The sequence below is a fragment of the Protomyctophum bolini genome, assembly GCF_963924005.1.
Source record: "Protomyctophum bolini genome assembly, chromosome: 4".
In the NCBI taxonomy this organism is placed as follows: Eukaryota; Metazoa; Chordata; class Actinopteri; order Myctophiformes; family Myctophidae; genus Protomyctophum; species Protomyctophum bolini.
In genome coordinates, this window is record NC_137865.1 from 35,674,784 (window position 1) to 35,693,460 (window position 18,677).

Genomic DNA, 18,677 nt, shown 5'->3' on the forward strand with positions numbered 1-18,677 from the left:
GTCTAACTTGTTTTGGCCCAAGGCACACATGAAATAGGAGGCAAGGGCGCACAGAAGTGGGGCTACTGCTCCCCTGTGGGCCGGAGGATGGATCTATTTGTGGAGCTATTCCTGTTTCTGTCTGTCTGTCACAGCTAGTGTCCATGAAGGCTGTGGTTCGGCCAGTACGTGTGCACGTGAAGGAGTACTTGGTGGTTGCATGATGGTGTCACACAGGAAATAGCAGATATAACACATCACAGCGCGTTGCTGTGAGGTGGGCCGTGGGCGACACATTATCAGTATATCTGCTATTTCCGGTTTGAGACGCACTTAACTGGAGCACTGGGCACAAGGGGAAAGAACAGCAAGGAGGCACAATGGACAATGGTCCTCGCTCCTCTGCCTGGCTTCAGCCAAGGACAAAAGCAATCAATGCTTTAGCTTTAGGGAGAGATGACATGGTACTGTAGGGCCTACAGTACCATGTCATGGCCTATACAGTGTAGGCTACACTATGCTAATGGTGTGGCCCCCAAGTGGCCCAGATTCTAGATTTGAGGGCTTCGTAGCAGCCCAAAACCTCTAGTAGAGAAAATGTCCGTAGTTTTAAGCCCAAACCACACCAAAAGATCAGGAGAGAGACGGTTTTAAAGGTAAACCACAGCAATGCAACTCATTGAGTTGCAATGAGTTGCATTGGTGTGGTTGACCTTAAACAGTTTTGTCCCAAGGAGTACCTATACTGGTGTGGTTTTGGGCTTTAGTCTTTGTTCTGCTATGCTAATGTTTTGAATCTCACCCTTAAAAACGAACCGTAAAACTAATACAATAAGAAACTAAAACTTTTCACAAAATAAACCATCAAAGTCGCTTTGACAACTTTATCAATTTGTGTGTGTGTGTGTGTGTGTGTGTGTGTGTGTGTGTGTGTGTGTGTGTGTGTGTGTGTGTGTGTGTGTGTGTGTGTGTGTGTGTGTGTGTGTGTGTGTGTGTGTGTGTGTGTGTGTGTAACGAAGTGATCCTCCGTTACTGATATTGGGCACATTTAAGTATGTATATTTGCACACAAAGGAAGAGTCATGAGTTGAACTGGTTTATTGAAAGTATGATGAACATGAAAATAAAATTATGTAATATGAGACTGTTATGGGTACTTGAATACTGACTGCTTCTGTTCTGTCTGTTCCAGTGTGTTCAGGCAAAAGAGTCCCAGGCTACCAGAGCACCATGTATTGGTCTGGACTGGACCAGTGGAATAGCCATGGGGGTGTTTGAGTTATGCATTGGAGCTGCTAATGATAATGTGATATGTGGGTTATCTTGCAATAGTGGGCATCATTGATATGTACTTTATAGGTTCATGTGATGTGGGTTATGTGGGGTTCAGGAAAGTGTTGCATGTTTAACCAGGTGAAATGGTACAGTCTGCACTGATTGGTTCAGCTGACTATAAAAGGCTGCCAGGAAGCACACACCAACTCAGTGTTGGATTCAGTGAGAGGGCATGGCGGAGCTGCACACCAACATGCCCTATTTGTTTGCTGCCTGTGTTCTGCCATTTCCCATGATGTCAACCTTCTTTTTGGAATAAACCACGGTGTGGCTGCTTTTTACCTCCTGACTCTGTGCTCATTTCCAGCCGCTTATCGGGCCGACACTACAATTGGTGGCAGTGAGTGGGGCCCACAACAGAGCACAGAGTCATGCCACCCAAACCAGCAAAGAAGGATTCCGGCCAGGAGGCACCAGAGAATGGAGGGGGCGCGCCAGCTGACCCGGGGGTCGTGGCAGCGGCTAAGCCGGGGACAGGTCTGGAGGAGCTCACAGAGATGGTGAAGAGTCTTGTTCGGGCACAGATGACTAGAGACCAGCAGATGGAGAGGGAAGCCTCTCGACATGAGCAGAGATGGAAGGGTATGCAGCACCAGTTCCAGCAGCTCCAGCTGCAGGTCAATGACATGGGAGAAGGCCCTGGACATGAGCAGCACCAGGAGGTCAGTACTCAGGAGGAGGAGGAAGAACCTGATGGGCAAGCCGATGGGGGGCGTGGTTCCACAGGCCACAGCGCTCCACCTTCCCACAGGGAACCCAAGTTGCTTCCATTATCTCCAGAGGATGACATTGAAAAAAAATTGACCACATTTGAACGAATAGCCATCGTATGCCGCTGGGCGCTGGCACAGAGAAGAGTGGGCTATTCGCCTTGTTCCATTGCTTACTGGTAAAGCCCGTAGTGCGTATGTCTTAATGGACATTGCCGACTCTGACAACTACACTAAAGTGAAAGAAGCCATTTTGTCAAAGTATGAAATAACAGCTGATACTTATCGCAGAAGGTTCCGGTCCCTGAACATTGAGCGGGGAGAGACTCCAAGAGAGCTGTACGTACGTTTGAAAGACCTGTTTGGAAAATGGGTCAAACCAGACAAATCGACAAAGGAAGATATTGCAGAGACATTGATCCTTGAACAGTTTCTACCTGGAGGTTTGGATCTGCGAACACGATCCCAAGACGACAGAGGAAGCAGCACGCCTCGCTGAGGTCTTTACATCAGCCAGAAAGGGGAGCAGCATTGGCCACGAGAACCACAGCGCTCAGTCCAGTAAGTCCAATGGGGGTGAACAGGGCTCTGGTCTGGGGAGGGGTTCTAGTGGTAGGCATTTTCCTTCAGCTAATTCTAAGAGATCCTCAAAACAAGACATTAGGTGTTATCTATGTAATGGTCTAGGCCACACCCAATATTTTTGCCCAGCAAATGGTGACAATAAACCAGTTATGTTCACTGCAGCCCCTAGAGCGACCAACATAGTTACATGTCAGGAGAAAGCCAGTACTGTACCTGTTTTGGTTAATGGTCAGCGGGAGGAAGCCCTACTTGATACAGGGAGTTTTCAGTCAATAAGAGCTACAATTAGCTGCGTTCATGGTGATAAACATGAGTACCCCACAGCACAGGTTTATTTGACAGCTCCTACTTTGCCATATGCAGTCATTCTAGGTAATGATGTTCCTACTCTACTGTGTGTGTGTGTGTGTGTGTGTGTGTGTGTGTGTGTGTGTGTGTGTGTGTGTGTGTGTGTGTGTGTGTGTGGGGCCAGTCAGAGCTTCTACTGAGGTATACTATACTGTAGGCCAGTCGTTCCCAAATGTATTAGCCCGTGACCCAAAAGAGAAATATGGTGTCTTCCAGGGATCCAAACTAGTGAAAATAAAATAGCAGATCTACAAGCTCACAACGTGCCGCATTGTGAGGTTGTATTTTCACTACTTCTTAAACTAATTTATGTGGTTTTTCTTTGATTTCTTCATGAAATTACTGGGAAATTTGTTTTTAATTCATGAAAAATGTTTTTTCAGGAAGGTTTTTTTTAAAGGTTTTGAAATGATAATAATATTAATAATAAGTAAAAACAAAATGTAGGAAAACAAAAAATAAAGGGACCCATAGAAATGGGTCCCGACCCAGTGTTTGGGAAGCAGCTGCTTGGACCAGACCAGTCACACTCACATTGCAGGGGGAAGGAGCTAGGAGGAGGAGAGAAGGAGCTAGGAGGAGGAGAGAAGGAGCTAGGAGGAAGAAGGAGCTATAGGAGGAGGAGGAGGAGAGAAGGAGCTAGGAGGAAGAAGAAGGAGGAGGAGGAGGAGGAGAGAAGGAGCTAGGAGGAGGAGAAGAAAAGGAGCTAGGAGGAGGAGAGAAGGAGCTAGGAGGAGAGAAGGAGCTAGGAGGAGAGAAGAAGGCTCCTCTGACGCTAGAGCAGATGCCATGTGCAAAAAGGAGTGGGCGGCTGAACGAAGCATGCCAGTTTGTCAGAGCGCGGCCTCATGGGAGCCCGGCTCATAATGACAGGCTTTCATCTCGTATATTCGCTGTATTGTGTGTGCGTGGCACTCGGATCTGTATGGAATTAGCATTGAGAATGATTAATTGCCAGTCATGAATTGTACATTTAGAACAAGTCAACGTCTCATGGTTGCGTTTATGTTGCATTTTAATGGATTAGGAATGTGGTGGTGGAGGGGCTGACAAGATGTTCAGAGATTGGCGAGAAAATGCAGAATATTTCAAGCGAGGGCAGACATAGACTGATGCGCCAGTTTCAACATATGTGCGTCATGTTAAGTGTGGTCTGTCAATTGACCCATTTGTTTTAGCACCAGACAGACCATGTACTGGGTGTGGGGGAAGAAAGACAACCTCTGAAGCCTGATTTATTTTATACTAACATAAAAAAAGTTAGATTGTCACGTTTTTGACAAGTGTTGACAACATTTTAAGCTTAATAGATGCAGATTTATACTCTGACCTAAGTATTTAAGAGAGCAAGTGAAACATAGCTCCAACCCAGTCCATCCATCCATCCATCAATCCATCTTCAACCGCTTATCCGTAGTCGGGTCGTGGGGGCAACAGCTCCACCAGGGAGCTCCAGACTTCCCTCTCCAGAGCAACATTAGTAACTTCCTCCTGGGGGATCCTGAAACGTTCCAAGGCCAGTGAGTCGATGTGTTTCCTCCAACTGCGCCTTGGTCTGCTCCGGGGTCTCTCCCACGTGACTGAACTTCTCACCCTATGTCTAAGGGAGATGCCAGCCACCCGTCGAAGAAAACTCATTTCGTCCGCTTGTATTTGCGACCTTATTCTTTCGGTTATAGGGAGCGTGCCCTCATAAATCCCAGTATGGTGATCTTCTTTCGTGTAATAAATGTCCAGTATTCTGTGACCTGAAATAGAGTATAAAATGGTAACTGATCGCGAGAAGCTGTTTCCTATTTCCACCAATATTTTCTGCCAAATTTAGCACTGCATGCACTGAATGACAGTTTATGTTCACAGTAGACCACTGTTTTTCAACCTTTTTCATGTCAAGGCCCATTATTTATTTATTCTGCATTTGAGCCACGGACCATCATTTGACGACAATAGCCTCTCTCTGTTGAATAGTTTGGTTGTGTATTGATTTGGAGAGATAACAGGCAAACGTTGATCAAAATAACAATTATTCTACATTTTCTAATATGTAGACTTGTTGTAAATTGAGTAATGCAGATGTTTAACAATAATTTAACTCTTGAGAGAGTAAAATGAAACCAAATATTTGTTTTCGTTTTACGCTCTCAAGAGTTTGAGATCTAAATAGAAATCAATTTGGTTACCACCTCTCCATCATTTAGCTGGGGTCCACCTGGAACCCCCTCAAGGACCACTGGTGGTCGCCGGACCACTGGTTGAAAACCACTGCAGTAGACAACAGGGGGATGATAAATCTGTTCTTAGCGCTTTGTAAGACGGCTGGAACTCATGTTTTGTGGGGGAATCTTGGTCAATTAAGGCCAAAGATGACGCAAAGCCAAAATGTTTCACTGGCAACAAGGCATTGGGGGGGAAAAATGGTATGATGTTATGTAACCATCCTTTGTGCTATTTAGGGTGAGAAACTACAAGCTTTAATGTTAGGTGTCAGGCTGACGGTGGGAGCGGATAAGTTGAGCATCTCCTATCACTGATGCTTCATTGAATTAGGGCCAGGACACTTCCACAAGGCCCACGGTTAACAAAAAACAGCAGAATTCAAGCCTTTTTTGGACGGAGCTTGGGTCTGTATTTTGAGTATAGGATGTCAGTATGCCCTACATTCTTCTTTGAGGTGTTGGAGCTAGAGTCCACCCACTATACTCTTATGATGAGGATGTGTACTACTACTGCACTTGCCATAAATGCTCTAAAATCATTTGTCATATATTAATTATTTGGGAATAACTTTAGTTTAAACTGATATTTAGGTCATCCCAATTGTGAAAATAGAGAGCAAGCAGGAAAAATAATTGGTCCAAAATGTTCACCACTGTACGTAATGAATAAATCAATGCATATATACAGACAATTTGGCTCTTATCCAGAGAGACTTTGAGTCAGGAGTAAACAGGGTAAATAGTATTTAGAGTGGTATTACTCTTAGAACACAAACATACATAAACAAGTGGTTCTGCATGTGCTTTATGTTCACATGCGAAGACACACAGTACATCATGTAAAAGGTATACGAAAGGTACACACTCACTGACCTCCTAAAAACCCTCGCCCCTCCCATTTCTGGAGGCTATTCAGCTCCTGGGCCCATGCAGCCATCTGTGACACCCTGAACGCATTGACCCTGTCTAGAAGCAGACCCCTTCAATTAGGCTGAAGCATTTGGGAGAAACCTGCCCCCCCCGAGGATCAGGATAAATAGCGAGCCTCTGGACTTAATGCTTTTGGAGCGTTTTTCTTTCTTCATAGTTCATACCATTGTATTGTTTTAATATGATTTGAAATGGTTAAGTATTGCAATTCAAGTGAAATGTATATATATTATTATGGTTAAAACATTGAGAGCTTCTGCTCTGCTGTCTGCACTGCAGACATGAGTGATGCTGTCGCGTTGTGGGTCTGTCTGTCTGTCTGTCTGTCTGTCTCTCTCTCTCTCTTTTGTAGGGCTGGGTACCTCAGAATTACACAAAAATTAAAATAGAATACCCCAAAATATTTAGCTGTAAAGCTGGCAACTGCATTAGTGCACTATTAGTGGCTCTACTCTTTCTTTATTGCTCATCTCTCTTACTGTGATTTTATAGAGCACATTGTGAAATATTTTGCTCTAAAACTGCACTACTGGCTACTAGTGGCTGCATCCATTCAGCAACTAGTATGTCTGCCTGCCTGCCTCTCTCTTTTGAGGGGGCTGGGTACCCCAAAATTACAGCGAAGTTATAACAAAATACCCCAATGTTTTCTGCACAGCACTGCACAGCACAGGGGGGCCCTGAAATTTTGTCTAGCCCGGGGGCCCTTGGGAGGATAAATCCGGCCCTGATTGTACCTGCATGGCTAGCTTACACATACACTTGTTGTTTGAGAAGGTCATTTATTCTGTCGCTCAGAAGTGAAACAGGTTCAAGATTCCATTGGCTCATGCATCCATGTGTGGACGCTTTTTACAAGCACGTAATTTACTGCCTGACTATAAATGACTAAAATGACGACTAAGTTAGTGTATTGTGAATACAATGTTTTCTTACAAAATAGATTTAGTAGCCTATTATATATTTTAATAGTTGATAAGAAGGAAATATGATATATACAACCATTCATTTGGTCAAAGGACATTCACTGGAATGACTATGGTCACGTTTTAAAAATGGCAATGTAGGGAGGGACTTATAACCAGCACAAATCCTATAAAACGTTGTGATGTCACACAGGGGAAGAAGAAGAAGCCATGTGCTTCAACACGAGGACAATTACAAATGCAGACCTTTGCGGGTACAGAAAAAGCATATCATTATAAAGCAAAGTCAACTGACCGAAAAGCAAGATTTAGTGCAGAATGAAAGGCTGCAATGTTGAGTGTCCTTCGCTGGCGTGGAGTTGTGGCAACACAATGAACCATGTCCATTAAACAGTTTAAAAGCAGGATCCCACACTGAGCTGGACTCCACTTGATGCTGCTGGAATTTGGGTAAGTTAATGGGGCATTGGGGGGTCGGGGGTTGAGCTAAAATTAGGCAAAATAGCTTCATCCTGAAGTCCACATGACCCCCTCCCCCTCCCCCCAGTCTTCAGACTGTTGGCATATCCATTTTGTGCTTGACCTAGTGTTTCTGGTGAGGTGGGGTAGTAAACACAAGGCGAGTGAGTGCTGCTCACCAGAAAAACTGGAATTTTCCACACTTTGCTCACAGGCAAGTCTAATGTCCACACAAAGGTTAATGGGAGGAGTTTTGTGTTTTTGGCATGTGATGCAGGGGAAAGTCCCTGGCTTCACAGCCGTGACAGAATCGTTACAGAACATTCAAATTGAATTACGTAACAAAGTCTTTTCCAGAAGTATACATACAGTACTGTACACGGACATACAATTTGTCTGCTATGATCTCACGTCACGTCACGCAAACTGCTGATATGAACACACATGAATCATGTATGGCCAGCCTGTGTAGTCTACTGGGTTTCACATTGCCTTTGGTGTTATAAAATGAGCACATGCTTTGTTTCTAGTAAGAACTCAGACATGCCTCAAGATAATGTAGGGGGGGAAGGATGCTGGTGTTTGCTGTGCACGTGTGTACGTTGTGGGCATGTGGGTGATGTGCAAGGGAGACGCACGGGAGGCTAGGAGGGAGAGTGTGAGAGAGCGAGAGAGAGGGGGGAGTGGGAAGGAGGGGACTGACGAGAAGATGGCTAATGGGGGGGGGGGGGGGGGGGGGCTGTGCGAGAGAGCATGTAGGAGACAGAGGGGGCAGAGTGAGGGAACAGGAACTAGAATAGGACAGACAGACAGACAGAGAGAGAGAGAGAGAGAGAGAGAGAGAGAGAGAGAGAGCAGGGGGGACGGGTAGTGTGAGAGAGAGTCACGTGTATCTACAATAAGCACATAGCTCCACTAGGGCACTAGTGGAAGCAGCAGCAGCACAGACTGTAGTGCTCTCCCCAGGTCCCTCATGTTCCATCCACATGTTCTCCCTGCAGCAGTCACACACACACACGCGCACACACACACACACACACACACACACACACACACACACACACACACACACACACACACACACACACACACATTGCACTGACACCTGTCCGGCAAGCAGCCCCCTCGAGCCTTAAAAAAAAGCCTTGTTTATTTATACTCAAATGTTTTACTTAAGAAGTAAAAGTATCAATACTGCAATATAGAAATATTCCGTTACATAAAAGTTTGCAGGTATTCAAAAGTATTGGCAAATGTGGTAAATGTATGTTTTGTAGTAACTAACTAAAGTTTTCAAATAAATCTAGCAAATTCCTCTGAGATATAGTGGAGTAGAAGTAAAAGATAAAAAATACGCAAGTAAAGTACAAATACCTAAAAATTATACTTAAGTACAGTACTTAATAAAATGTACTTTCTGCCAGTGTCGTACAACTGTGTCGCTCACCAAAGATAATAATTGCTCTTCTCTCTCTTTTCTAGCTTCGTCTTCGTTCTCTCTCTCTCTCTTTCTTCCCCTCTCTCTCTCTCTCTCTCTCTCTCTCTCTCTCTCTCTCTCTCTTTCTTCCCCTCTCTCTCTCTCTCTCTCTCTCTCTCTCTTTCTCTCTCTCTCTCTGGAGCATCCATGTGACAGCATTTTTACAGATCAGAACAATGTTGTTGTGAACATTTCCTCCTCCGCACCACCGGTGTTCCGTAATCGGCGAGGAATCCGAATTATGTCACGTCACTCATTATATGTACATAATATTGTGTGCTCGTTGGAGGGTTGGAGAGTTGGAGGGTTGCTGAATGCGTGTTGACATTACACATGTACTGCCTCATCTGAGCACATGTAAAAGAGCAGCTCCGGCATGTGTCCTCTGGCTAAGTACACGGTGCGCTTAAGTTAGTCACCACTTACAGGAAAGTGGCATCTTAGCGTTTCTATCTCAGAGGAGCGCCCCCCTCCTTCTCCCCCAGATCTAAACAAAAATATTTCCCTAATGTTGGCCTCCAACATACGTTAACTGTGCAAGTTTATACAAGTCTGGTTTCTGCTTGTCCATAAAGTAAAACAATACATTTCAAAGTATACAATGCTAATTTATGTATATTTTTAAACAAATAATTCAAACACCAATATCATTAATTAATTATTGTATTAACTATAGTGTCTTAAGTAACAACATGCACAACATGAAAATTGATAATAACAATAATAAAATACAGTTGATTTGTGAGAAAAATAAATAATTAAAAATAAACACTACCAACGCATCAACACACATTGTCAGCTTTTAGATGAGCTATTTCCATTATTCGTTGTATGGCTAAGTGGATAAAATGAGATGGGCAGCAACACAGGAGTGCCACTTTTCAGAGGGTTAAATGGGCCCAAGATAAGATACCAATCTACATGTACATGTTGTCAAGTTTGGTTTGTTGCTTAAGTTATTGGTCACTTCACACTTCACATGAAGACAGCAGATCATGCTTATATAGACCTTTTCCTTGTGATTACATAAAAACACTTCACATGAAGACAGCAGATCATGCTTAGACCTTTTCCTTGTGATTACATAAAGACTATAGCAGAGGGAGCGTGGGCAGCTCTGCACTCATCATCATACATCAGTCATACATCAAGAAATGTGTGAAATAATATACTTGGTCTTCCCACAAAGTCAACCCCTAGCTAACCACTATACTTAATGGCCATTCCTTCCATAGATAGACCCATACCATACAATATTAGGATGAAAAAGTGTGTGTGTGTGTGTGTGTGTGTGTGTGTGTGTGTGTGTGTGTGTGTGTGTGTGTGTGTGTGTGTGTTTTCACATGCACTTGCCTCTTCCAATGCTTATCAGTATTGACTTGGGCATGCACTACACTACAGTATGAAGGGAAGGCCCTTCCCATATCCTAAACGTAACCACCCCAAACACATCTAAATTTACACACAGTTCCTGGCCTTGACAAAAATGAATGAAACCACACAAAGCCCATGCCTAAAATTAACCAAATGAACAGCGCCTTGATGCATACCCCACCCCAGTGGGTGCATTTCGTATTTTCCTGGTGAAAAAGGCGTTTGCATTAAGCACTTAAAACCCAAACGGCACAGAATTGATTTACAAGCTCACGGCGCGTTGCATTGAGACGAGCTGTGAGCTAGTAGATTGGATATCTGTGGCGAATGGTCTCCCCAGAATAGGGATACTGGGGTGTGGTTAAAGTGGAAATTAAAACTAACAGACATGGCAACGCTAGTGTTATGTGTGTTGGACATTGTAAAGTTACAGCCTGCTGAAGGAATGATTCAATGTGCGGTGAAGGTAATGCTTGTGGTCAGTGGTGGAAAGTAACTAAGTACATTTACTTAAGCTACTTAAGAGACAAATATTGTGCTTTTACTCCACTACAATTATTAGTTGTTTGTTTGTTTGTTTGTTTGGTTAACTTGGCTCGTTACCATTCCGGCCGTGAAGTCCTCCCACAATTGAGAGGGCCATGCAGACTTGATCTGCCTGGGGCAATATGCAACATTGCATTGCAAAGGCAGATGAAGGCTGGTTATGCGAGGCTAGTGGTATCGAGCATCATGGGTATAGGCCTCCTCGTCGGTCTGTGTTTAATTGGACCGCAGGCTGGAGAGCACTTCTTACATAACCCAGTTAAAATATACCCCCAGTCACATGTAGCGCTCCACCCAGCAGATAGATATCCCACTGTCACTTGAGCTGGCAGCCGCTCAGACTTTAGTGAGAGTGTAAACACACACACACACACACACACACACATGCGTGCACACGTGCAATGTCGTGCATGCACACACCCACACACACACACACGCACGCACGTTCATGATCGTGTGCACAGTCTGCACACACATGCCAAGCAAATAAAAAAATCCCATGAACATGCACCCACACACACCCACGCACACGCGCACACACACAGATTAGATTTGATCGTGATTCGCTGCCAGACATTTCTAAGCTGCCTCCTCCATGTGAACTAGCTGTCTGTGGAAAATGGTCAGGGAGTTTACCCTCTGAGAGAGAGAGAGAGAGAGAGAGACGCATGTGACTGAGTGAAGCATGACGGGCCAGAAGCCACAGAAGGAAAGGGAGGGTCCAACCCTTTAAAGACACAGAGCGATCACGAAGAGAAGACTATAAGCCCATGATTCAGTTCAGTTCTCCTACTCCTTTTTGCCTGTTATCTCTCTCCTATAGTATATCATTAATACAGCATGGAAATGTGGACATATTCTTTCGTTTGCAAGGCTAAATGTCATCAAATGGTGGTCCGTGGCTCCAATGCAGAATAAATAATGGGCTTTGATATGAAAACCACTGCTGTATACTATTGGTTGAAGCTTGTCACTCACATGAGAGCCAGGTACTTTGCTCCGTTTCTCTCTCTCTCTCTCTTACTCTGTAGCATGCCTATAGCAGTCACATTGCTGTGCGTGTGTGTGTGTGTGTGTGTGTGTGTGTGTGTGTGTGTGTGTGTGTGTGTGTGTGTGTGTGTGTGTGTGTGTGTGTGTGTGTGTGTGTGTGTGTGTGTGTGTGTGTGTGTGTGTGTGTGTGTGTGTGTATGTGCGTGTGTGTGGATGGGTGGGGTTACTCAATGAGGGACTAGCATTTACAGTCAAACAGGATGAGGCCATATCAGGAGATGTGGGTGCGTTGTGGTGAGAAGTGCATTTCATCTTCTTGCCGTGTAAGCCCCATGAACTCCGATGAACTCTTAGCCCAAAAGGTAAGGATGTGCAGGTAGACACGTGGCCCTAAAAAATATATAGGCCTAATTAAAAAATGAAAATAAGAACAGCGTCTGCCTCTTGAATTAAGGTGACTTCATTGATTGACATCAAATAGGGCCTGTCAGCTCAAACCCACAATGAAATTGGTTTTCAAGAGTGTTGCGCACAATTAAACGTCAGTAACATTACGGAGTTATACAAGACAGTACCAATTCCATTTCCCCCCTCTATTTCCCCTTTCCGAGTGTGTATGTCTTATTATGTAACGCCAGCGCCGCTATTCCAAAGTCCTTTCAACTATTTTCAGCATTGTTTGGGTGGGTAGATCTTGTTGAGCTGGTCATTTTGAAGGTAGCTCTCAAGTCAAAAAGGTGCGGTTTAGAATAGTAGTTCATTTTTGAAAAATGTTAATTTACCTATTTATTTATGTAATTATTTATTTTACAAATCTTCTCTTCTGGGGGTCCCTGACACAAAACAATTTCAGATGGGGGTCCGTGGCCAAATACATAATTTTAGCACGAAACCGCTTGAGAACCTGTGATATAAAAGTCATTTGTAGAGTCGGCCCCAGGTCTTAATGGGTTAAAAGAGCATTTCAGCATCCATACTTGATACTTTCAATTTAATTAATCTGTACTTAATTGTGGGAAGAGATTGAGGATTAAACTCAATCTTTATGACTTTTTTTTCTTCTTTTACTGATGCTGTTTTATCTTTAAGAAAATACTGCAGTCACCAACACCTAATGCAGCAGGTTATATTCAAAGATATGAAGCTGGCTCTCTAACCGGGTAGTGTACAGGTCCGATGGGCATTTTGTCACGGTTCCATGTGTCTGTATTTATGTTGCCTGACAGGAAAGGGGGAGAGAGATGGGGAGTGACACGCGGCAAAGGCTGTCGGGCTCAGGAGTCGAACCCACGGCACGCCGTCCGGCTGGCTTGGCAGCCTAGGTGCCCCGACGGTTGAGCTAACTGTCCGGGCCGCCTGTTGTAGTCTTGATTGTTGTTAACATAGTTATGAACAACAGCCCTCCACACCAATCGCTGTGTGGTGAAGTCCTCAGGGTTGACTTAACACAGAGATTGTTCAAACAACATAAACCATTTGGTTGCATTTGTACACTCTCTGAGTTGCGAATGGATAAATAAACACTTAGGACTTTACTGTGCGGTGTCATGACTGATGAGCAGTGGTGTAAAGTAACTAAGTAAAGTACATTTACTTACCGCAAGTAAAAATGTCAGTACTTTTACCTCTACAGTTCTACTCCACTACATCTCAGAGGCAGATATTGTAATTTTACTTCACTACAATTATATTAAAACCCGAAAACTAGTTACTTTGTACATTTTGATTGTTACCCACACTAACACACTAACCAGTTCAGCCGGGACTTTTAAAAATGGCAGATCTACAAGCTCACAATGTGTTACTTTTGGTACTTTAAGGACAATTTGATACCAATACTTTAGCATTTTGAATTCTGAACTTTTACTTGTAACAGAGTATAATTTCTACATTGCAGTATTGATACTTTAAATAAAACATGTGAGATTTTACTGCATGCGTGTCATGACTGATGAGTGACTGACTAGAGGAACTGAAGGTTCCTCGCTGTTCGTGTCCCGATTTAGTCACTGGGTGTCACGTCACGTCACGGCACGCACACACACACACACACACACACACACACACACACACACACACACACACACACACACACACACACACACACACACACACACACACACACTCAGAGCTCAGGACAAACAGCTGTACTTAACTCCTGGCCCTCAACTCGTGTGGACTCTGCATGGATGGACTGCAGCCAGGTTTGATAGAGTTGAGTCACAGGTTCATATGGGGACAGCAGCAGCAGCAGAAAAGGCGTGCACAAAAACAGACTCGCCTGCCAACACATATACAGTACACTTAACCCACAATCACACACATATCCTCACACAACCCTACGGCATATATATACGTACAGTATACACAGCATGCATTAGAGAAACAAAGGTCATTTAAGGTCCCCCCCCTTTCCTCCCCCTCCTCTCATGCATTGCCAGAGAGCAACAAACCAGTGCCACAAGTTTAGTGCCGGCCCAGTGCTGAGACACTGCAGTGTGGATGCTTATAAGACCATGGACTGCTACCATAATATAATACACCACTACACTATATCTTATCCTAATATTCTTATACATTATATATTATCTGTACAACATTGTTATACCATATTATATTATCTTACACTATTACATTTATTATTATTGATATTGTTTGTATTTGCCTGTATCTCCTCCCTGTCTCTCCCCCGACACGGTCGAGGCAGATGGCCGCCCACCCTGGAGTTGGGTTCTGTTTGACATTTCTTCCTAACTAAGGGGGAGTTTTTCGTTACCACTGTCGCACTATTGCTTGCTCAGGGTGGGATCTCTGTCGGTTTTCTGCTCTACATGTAAAGTGTTTTGAAACAACCTATTGTTTTGACACTTTAATGAAATTGAATTGAATTGAAAATTACAACTGCTATTCACGATAGCAATAAAAGAAAGGAATTGTGTATGCTAGCGATGCACAACACAAAGTTCTAACAGACTTAAGACGCACGTTGGGGAATGACTCATGAATTATTATGCACACATGTAACATCAAAATGGATCCAATCCATGACCCCTCCTCTGTGCGGCTGTAATTTTTATGAATGAACGTGGGTGACACAAGATAAAAGAACAACAAAACAAGGCAAAGTGCAGGGTGACATCGACCCTCTTTTGGTCCACATATACCAAGTTTGGTCATCTTAGGCCTTGTGCCATGTATGATACATTACCACTAGGCAGAGGAAAAACAGCCACTTTAAATGATTTTCAGATTCTGTCTAAGAATCATGCAAATCTGTACACAGTAACTCTATAGTCATGTGATCAAGACAGATCTGTCCGATATTTCATATTCCATCCTAATTGGCTAACATTGCCTCAAATCATAAACGCAGAGTCCGATTCCTGTTAAAGTGGGAATGTCCGTGCAAACCTATAGTGACTAGGCAGAGGACAAAATGCCACCCTTTTCACATTGGCCTATTATAGCGCCACCAGGAGGCCACAATAGCCTATACCTGACCTGGCGGAGACCTGTACTTTTCCTAGTTTCAGGTAAAACGCTGTAGAATATGCACAGCACCAAATACTGCATTGTTCTAAGATCAATGCCACCCCCACCCACCCCCGCAAATAAATAAAATATAATAAAATAAAATCACACTACAGATGCCTCAAGTGGAAATGTTCTGTAATGACCTTTAACATGAGCTATTTCAAGCATACTGCCAACGTTTGTTGTTGGTACGAGGGCAGATGTTATACGGAAACTGTCCTTCACTTCACCAGTACAGTAAGTACCCTGCTACACGTTCCTGACATACTGTACCTCTTTGATGAGGACACTTCTTCCTGCTTTCCTGTCCTTTGATGTGACGTGGCTCCACAAAGACAGAGAAGCCCCTGCAACACAAAAAGAGGAAATGACCGGGAAGCAGAAGGAAGTACACAAGACTGTCGGGGTGTGGGGGAGGGGAGGGGGGGGGGGGGTCACTGAGGACATGGATTTGGGGGCACTGGAATTTCATTTTCCAGAATATAATCCACACACTTCGCTACACTCCAGTCCCCACTAGGAGACCACTTTTCAGTCCCGATTTAGGACTGCGGGTTGTTAATAGCACATTGTTGATTCTATGACAGACTCATCCCATCCCAGCAGGAGAGTCACTATGCAGCGTTGGCAATATGTCCATGCCCGCATGGCTCCACCGGTGCAGTCATTCTTCACAGCAGGATGTGAGTAAATGCACCCATCGTTTCCACTGACCAGAACTGAGGGCACTGACTGGTCTGCTGTGGCTCGCAAAACCCCCACCTCTAGGCTCTGTCTCTCTACTCTACTGCCTGTTACTCACTTTGACAGCAGAACATAAAAACATGATCACTTGACCACAGTGCAGTCAAAGAATCTTTCTCTTAACTAAGAGTAACCAGGCTGCATTGTTATAATGTTAAGGCCTTTACAAATTGATAAATGGCTTGTTCACATTGGGGTAATCCATTTTGAATTCATCAGAACATTTAATGACATAATTATGCAGTACTATGCAAAAGTAGATTTTTTTTTAAAGTATAAATCAAAGGTAAAAATATGTACCTTTTTTTTCTTTTACAATGGCCAGTTTCAAATTGCCGCCACCCGTAACAGTGCTTTTTAACATAGCAGGCGAACAGACAATGGTCGAAAAGAAAATAATGTATATTTTGAGGCGACATCGTCCGGCGATAGCAGGGCGATTAGGCGATAGGCAATGAAATTCATGTGTTGCTCCCGTTGTCCTGCTGTTAAAATGCAATGTAAGTGCTCTTTGAGAGCGGTTTTGGAGGAGGCTAGGGATTCACATTCCTTTACGTCTGTTGGTAGGACGTTCCACATGTTTGTGGCATACATATGAGCGAAATTAATTGAACCCCTTGTTTGAGCCGAATCTGGGTTGAACGGGATTTGTGGAACTCTCTCTCATGCACCCGATTCTCCTGGAAGGTCAAATTTTGAGAGTTAACTTGAGTCAAAATGCAGGGACGGATTAACCACCACGAGGGCCCTGGGGCCAGTATTGTTTGGTGAGCCCCATAGCGTCCGAATGTTTTGGTTTTTTTATCATCTTTTTGAAATTTAAAACAATCAACAGTCAATGACCCCAGGAGTCCTTTTAAGGGCCAATTGCCTCTGCTCCGCGACCCCACGGGCCCAAAGGCTAATTTGGTTCTATCTAAATGTTTTCATTTTGTTTTATTTGACTTTGCTAATTGTGATTTTCAATTTAGATGGGGTGGGAGGTGTTTGTTTGTGTCACCCAAATCAAATGCATGTGATCAAGTTTGGAGGAGTTTGTTTCTTGTTTGTGACTCACGGGCTCAGGTCAAGAATGTCTCGTCTGGCTTTTTTTTTTTGCAGGTGTTTCTCTCCCCTCCCTCGCCCTCCAGGCAGCCACGGGCTCAGTGAGTCATCAATTGCGTTTCCTCTGATGCTGTTTACCATCACTGACTCACTGAAAGAAAGAAAGAAAGAAAGAAAGAAAGAAAGAAAGAAAGAAAGAAAGAAAGAAAGAAAAAAGATCAATGAGGATACTGAATTGCGTCACACACACTGCATGCATGTGACACTTTTCTGTTGTTTAAATTATAGGTAGGATATTTCACTGCAAACAAAGTATGGGGAAGGAAAACAAAGAAAAAGAAAAACACTTCCTTAGGTTGTTATTGGCTTAGATTTGGACCAACAGACAAGATCTGCTCAGAGCTGTATTAACTCAAAACATCCGTTTCAAGCCAAATACAACATAAATAAGCCTAATGTAATTGTATGCATAATCTTTTCATCTGTTGAATTCAAATAAATTGCTGACAGTGCCTTATACTGGGCCTACACGCATGCATGCCACAAGTGAGACATCACCCAAATTCCCCAAAACGACACAAGGGGAAGACGAATGCCTCCACTATGATGACCAAAAAACAGTCCTAAAATGACTTTTCGCACAGCTGTTGGAAATGAAACCGACCCCGCGTGTCCACGTGTTTGCGTCATTTCCATATCATTTGGATATGCAAGAGGAGCGTCGCCCAATCGAAGGAGCTTGGCGCGGCGAGGCCGCGTCCATTGGCCGGGCGCCCCGCGCCGAAGAGCCAATCGGCGCGGCCGCGGTCGTGGGGCCCCGCCCCCGTCCAGACACGTTGCCTTGGGAGCAGCAACACGGGGCCGCGGCGGAGGGTTGCCATGTCCGCTTATTATAAGCGACCTTGGACTTGTTTTCTGGAACGTTGCTTGTAAATATTTGGGCTTGTTTTTTAAGTGTAGTTGATTGTTTTGGCTTGTTTCTAAAGTGTAGTTGATTATTTGGACTTGTTTCTAAAGTGTAGTTGCTAATTTGGGCTTGTTTCCTAATGTCATTTAAACCAGTGATTCTCACACATTTCCATGTCAAGTACCCCCAGATTAATGTATTTGTCCAAATGTCCAAGGACCCTACAGGATCCAAGGATGTAAACACATGTTGTGCCACACACTGGCACCCCTATAAAATATTCCACATTTGTCACTCAGCCTGATGGCCTCAAAAGTCTAATATCTTCCACGGACCATAGAGATATTCCTTTGGTCTAGTCACTCAAGTCTAGTGGTTAAGATGTTGGACTTCCATGTCGGAGACCCGAGTTCGAAACCCAACATACATATATATTTGTGTGTGTGTGTGTGTGTGTGTGTGTGTGTGTGTGTGTGTGTGTGTGTGTGTGTGTGTGTGTGTGTGTGTGTGTAGGAAGCCCACAATGCGTCGCGATGACACACATTGTGACCTTGTATATCTGCTATTTTCAAA

General features: G+C 43.9%; 1 protein-coding gene across 1 annotated transcript in view; it reads left to right on the forward strand.

Moving 5' to 3' along the window:
• The window catches only part of LOC308314334 (inter-alpha-trypsin inhibitor), a 114,061-nt gene that overhangs the window by 54,443 nt on the left and 40,941 nt on the right, over positions 1–18,677 (forward strand). The window lies entirely within an intron of this gene.